Genomic DNA, 5923 nt, shown 5'->3' on the forward strand with positions numbered 1-5923 from the left:
AAAAATAAACAAATGGGACCTAATCAATCTTATAAGCTTTTACGCATCTAAGGAAACCATAAAAAAATGAAAAGACAACCTACAGAATGGGAGAAAACATTTGCAAATTATGTGACCAACAAGGGCTTACTTTCCAAAATATAGAAGAGCTCATATAAGTTGCTGACAAAAAAAAATCCAATTGAAAAATGAGCAGAAGGCCTAAGTAGACATTTCTTCAAAGAAGAAATACAGATGACCAGGAGGCACATGAAAAGATGCTCAGCATCACTAATTATTCAGTTCAGTTCAGTCTCTCAGTCGTGTCCGCCTCTTTGCGACTCCATGGACTGCAGCACACCAGGCTTCCCTGTCCCTCACTAATTATTAGAGAAATGCAAATCAAATCTGTAAAGAAGTACCACCTGTCACTGGTCAGAATGGCCACTATTAAAAAATCTACAAATAACAAATGCTGGAAGGTATATGGGGAAAAGGGAAACTTCCAACACTTGTTGGGAATGTAAGTTGGTGCAGACACTATGGAAAAACTGTATGGAGGCTTCTCAAATAACTAAAAATAGAGAAAACATATGATCAATCTTATTCCTGGGTATATAGCCAGAGAGAACTGTAATTCAAAAAGATATACGCATCTCTATGTTCATAGCAGCACTATTCACAAAGCCAAGACATGGAATCAACCTAAATGTCTGTTGAGAAATGAATGGATAAAGCAGGTGTGGTACATATATACAATGTTGTACATATATACCACTCAGCCATAAGAAAGAATGAAATAATGTCTTTGCAGCAACATGGATGCAACTAGAGATTAGCATCCTAAAGTGAAGTCAGAAGGAGGACAAACACTATATGACATCACTTATGTGCAGAATCTAAAACGTGTCACAAATGAACCTATCCGTGAAACAGAAACGGAGTCGCAGACACAGAGAACACACTGTTGGTTGCCAAGGGAGGGGATGTGAGGGGTGGACTGGGAGGTTGGCATTAGCAGATGTAAGCTTTTTTATATATAGGATGTATAAACAACAAGGTCCTGCTATATAGCACAGGGAACTATTGCCGGGGTCCAGCCCCAGTGGATCCAGGGTAACTCGAAGTGGGGACGGAGTCGGCGAGAAAAAACTTATTTAGAAATATAAAGAGAGATTAGGAAATAGTGTAGTAGGAAAATTAGTGGAGAAAAGAGGCTGAATAACTTGGTTTACGTGGAAAACCAATAAAGTTCCAAGACAAGGAACTTGCACCGTCTACGCAGGCCACCGGCGCCCGCTTGAATGGTGGAGGGTTCCCCGCTTTGGGCTCCCTCTCGCATGGGTCTTAGAAGCCAGGGCAAATAAGAAGACATGGTGAGCCTCCACGCTCCAGACAGGAATTCAGCCAGAAAAGGGAGAAAAGAATGACATGGGGGAACCAAGCATCGGTGCCAGACCCAAGACCCACAACTTTATTTTCAAAAGTAGCTTATATACCCCAAGTCGTACATAAAGAAATAATGGAATATGCAAAGTTATGCGGGGGCAGCAGTCCTGACCCTTATTGAGATCAGGCTTTCTTTTTGCATACCTTCCCTTATACAAAAGGTCTCAGGTGGTTTACATTATCTTCTGGCCAAGAGGCCTGTTAACATTTTTATGGCTCTCTTCCTAGATAAATGTCTATCAACCAGAAAACTCTTTTTCCCATGAAGTGTTTTTTCTTTAATTTGCATCACCCTCAAAGTACTAAATAAAGTTACAGTCCTGTAGAACAAAGGTGCAGTGGGTTATAAGAAAGAAAGTACTTAACTCAAAGATCTAATGTTGCTAATACCAGGGCTACTACCTGTTTTTTTTCTATATACCAACTATATCTACAGATAAAAGATATGAAAATTTGGCAGCAAGTATTGGCTCAACAAATGAAACCCTTAATCAGTCCTATTCTAAATGATTTTGATTCCTCAGAAGCCCCTACATTCCTAGGATATTTTAAGCTTTCTGTGCCTCTCGCGGTCGGGAGGCTGCAAATGATCACATGCGCAGCTGTAAGAGTCTGGCAGGCAGGCTAGAAAGCCATCAGAGGGGTTTTTGGATTGAAACACTCTTATTATGCCCAGGAGACTTATTATCTAAAAGCCCTAAATTAACTTTTTCCAGAAAAAGGTGGTGGGGGGACAGCCCCCTGTTAATGTCAGAAGAGTAGGTGGAAAGCATAACACAGTAAAGCAGGCAGACTCTGGTTTGGGGGGGTAGATGCTCGGTAACAGGGCGTCTCCTGAGGCTCGATCCCACCTTTGCGTATGCTGAGCCTCCTTTCTCATGACCTTTGCCACGGGCAGAGTTCCTCACGCTGGCTCCTGGCAAACTATCAATATCCTGTGATAAACCATAATGGAAATGAATATGAAAAAGAATATATATGATATATGGAATCTAGAAAGATGGTAACGATAACCCTGTATGCGAGGCAGCAAAAGAGACACAAATGTATAGAACAATCTTATGGACTCTGCGGGAGAGGGCGAGGGTGGGATGACTTGGGAGAATGGCATTGAAACATGTATAATATCATACGTGAAACGAATCGCCAGTCCAGGTTCAATACAGGATGCTTGGGGCTGGTGCACTGGGATGACCCAGAGGGATGGTACGGGGAGGGAGGTGGGAGGGGGGTTCAGGATGGGGAACACGTGTACACCCGTGGAGGATTCATGTTGATGTATGGCAAAACCAATACAATATTGTAATTAGCCTCCAATTAAAATAAATAAATTTATATTAAAAAATAAAATACTTATTGATAAAAAAAGAAAAAGAATATATATGTATAACTGAGTCACTGTGCTGTATAGCAGAAATTAATACATTATAAATCAACTATTCTTCAATTAAAAAAAAAGACTGCAGGAAGATACCAGACTTGGTGAAGTGATGGCTGTGAACCTATGAATGGGGGCAAAGTTGAGGGCAAGGGAGAGCGGTGTACTGCGTGTAAGATATGTCTGTGCTGAAGGCGTCTGTATTTTAATGTTTGTCTGCCGTCTTCTGCTTAGTGAAGTCCTAGAAGACAGATTCATCATCATATTTTTTTCTCAGAGCAACCAGTGCCCCACAAGCAATCCTTCCCTTCCATCTGCATCATGAGCTGTGGGGTCAGAAAACCAGGATGCAGTCAGGCCAGCACAGATTAAGTGCCAGCTGACTTCTTCTCCCTTGGGTGGTGGGTTCAAGTCCTGATTCTACTGCAACCTGATAGAGTAACAGAAGGGGCTTCCCAGGTGGTACTAGCAGTGAAGAACCCACCTGCCAATGCAGGAGACGTAAGAGACACGGGTTCAATCCCTGGGTTGGAAAGATCCCCCAGAGAAGGAAATGGCAGCCCACTCCAGTATTCTTGCCTGGAGCATCGCATGGACAGAAGAGCCTGGCGGGCCACGGCCCATAGGATCACAAAGAGTCATGCATGACTGAAGCGACTTAGCACGCACATACAGAGCAACAGAAATCTGCCCATGATAAAGCAGTTGCTTTTTGAAATGCACTTATTGTGCTAAGCATTTTACACAAATTATATCTTTTCATTCTCATAGCGAGAGTGTAAGGTAGATATGGTCATTTTTATTTTAGAGATGAGGAGCCAGAGGCACAAAGAGTTTAAATAACTTGTCCCAGTTCACACAGCTGATAAGTGGTGCTTTCAGACTATGGATCCAGGTGGGTCTCTCATAATACTATAATACTATGCTATACAATACTGCTTGCCCATGCCATCTGTTTCACAGATGAAATTTTGAAAGAGATTATTCACTTGTTAGATTGGCAAGGACTAGGAAGCTGAGTGATGTCCAGGGAGGGGAGGGCCTGAGAACAGTGTGCTTTGCTCACCCTTGTAGATGAGATGATGGATCTCTACTCCTCCGTTCCTAAGTCAGAATTTGCTCAGGTAGCCTCCTGTCTCCAGCTCCAGAATGGAATCCAAGTATTTCAAGCCATTATTTTCCAAACTGTCAACATGCAGTTTGTTTGTTGATTCCCAACCAGTGTCTTTCGAAAAAATGAAGTTGAGTAAAAACAGTGCATATTGTACCTTTCAACTGGGGTTCTGGTTTGTGTGAGAAGATAAATATCTTTTTCTTAAAGCCAGTTTGTATTGGGGATTGTTGTTCCTTTGCAGCTGAAAGCATCCTGGATGATTCACTGAAGGTGTGAACAGTGCAATATTTCTGGAGGGCCATCTGACTACATGTGTCAAAAATTTCGGTAAATATACTCAGCAATACCACTTCCAGGATTATGTCTCAAAGAAGGAATGTGCCATTTTGTTTGCATGTGCCATTTAAAAGGATGTTCATGGAATCAATATTTTTAATAGAAAGAAACAGGACTAAATAACTGCCAATAAAGATGATATCAAATATGTGGTATTCCCAATTATAGGGCTTCCCAGGTGGTTCAGTGGTAAAGAATCCACCTGCCAATGCAGGAGACACAGGAGACTCAGATTCAATTCCTGGGTCAGGAAGACCCCCGGGAGGAGGAGATGGCAACCCATTCTGGTATTCTTGCCTGGTGAACCCCTTGGACAGAGAGGCCAGGCAGGCTACAGTCCATGGGGTCACAAAGAGTCGGACACGACTGAGCGACTGGACACGAGCACAAATACAAGCGGGATTCTATGCCAGGGAAAGCTATGCATCCAGTAATGGATGAGATTTATAAGTCAGCGAATTGTCCACACTGTCTTAGGATAAATGACACAAACAGGAAATTATTTGAGCACTGAGTTAAAAAGTCAAGACAGTTTGTTTGGAGCGATTCTTGATAGAGACAAATATCATCACTAGATGCTGACACCATCGGATAAAGGATGGTGCAGAAGAATGTGCGCGTGCTCTCAGAGGATCACCTAAGGTTCTTACTGACTACAAGGGTGGGGGACTTTATATCAGAGAGGTCTGCAGACGCCACCGTGCCCAAGCGGTCAGACTTTGCAATCCCAACAACGAGGCACTGTGAGCCTCCTGACACGATGCCTTGTAAACTACCACCCAGGTCATATCCTTGTCAGAAAGATTAAGCCAGATCTACTCAAAAGGAAACAGATTCAGACTGTAGGGCCTTCAACAAGACAACTGGCTTGGACACTTCAAAAATGTTCATGTCTGGGAATTCCCTGGTGGTCCAGTGGTCAGGACTCCAAGTTTCCACTGCTGGGGCCCAGGTTTGGTCCCTGGTTGGGGAAATAAGATTCTGCAAGTCACACAGTGTGTCAACAACAACAACAAAAACGTCAGCATCACAAGAGGGAAAAAAATGACGAGAGAAATATTCCAGAACTGTGCTGTCCAACAGAAATGTAATGTGAGCTACATATGCAAGTTAAAAATTTTAAATAGCCACAGGCAAAACTAATTTTAATAATGTATTTTTAGCCCAATACATTCAATGTATTATTATTTCAATATGCAATCAATATGCAGAATTACTGATGAAATAATGAACATTTTTTTGTGTGTGCTGAGTCTTGAATACACTCAGTTTGGGCCAGCCATATTTCAAGGGCTCAAGAGCCAGTGCTTGCTTTGGCAGTGCATAGACTAAAACTGGATTGATACAGAGAAGATTGGCATGGCCCCTGTGAAGGATGACATGCAAATTTGTGAAGTATTCCACATTTTTCTGACATATATACACCACTGTATATAAAACAGATAACTAATAAGAACCTGCTGAGAATTCCACTCAATACTTTGTAATAGCCTGTTTAGGAAAAGAATCTAACAAAAATAAAGGGTGGATGTTGTATATGTGTAACTGAATCACTGTGCTGTACACCTGAAGCTAACACATTATAAATCAACTAGACTCCAAAAAAGTCTTTTTTTGAAAAACAGTCACATACAACTGGGGACTTCTGTATTGAATGGCATAGCTCT

At 42.0% G+C, this 5923-nt stretch overlaps 1 non-coding gene across 1 annotated transcript; it reads left to right on the top strand.

The window, feature by feature from the left end:
- Positions 1–5562: 5562 nt before the first annotated feature.
- LOC114110894 (U6 spliceosomal RNA) lies at positions 5563–5666 on the top strand. The gene has a single exon (XR_003587063.1). It is a non-coding gene; the product is annotated as a U6 spliceosomal RNA (small nuclear RNA).
- The last annotated feature ends 257 nt before the right edge of the window (positions 5667–5923 follow it).

The sequence above is a fragment of the Ovis aries genome, chromosome 25, assembly GCF_016772045.2.
Source record: "Ovis aries strain OAR_USU_Benz2616 breed Rambouillet chromosome 25, ARS-UI_Ramb_v3.0, whole genome shotgun sequence".
Lineage (NCBI taxonomy): Eukaryota > Metazoa > Chordata > Mammalia > Artiodactyla > Bovidae > Ovis > Ovis aries.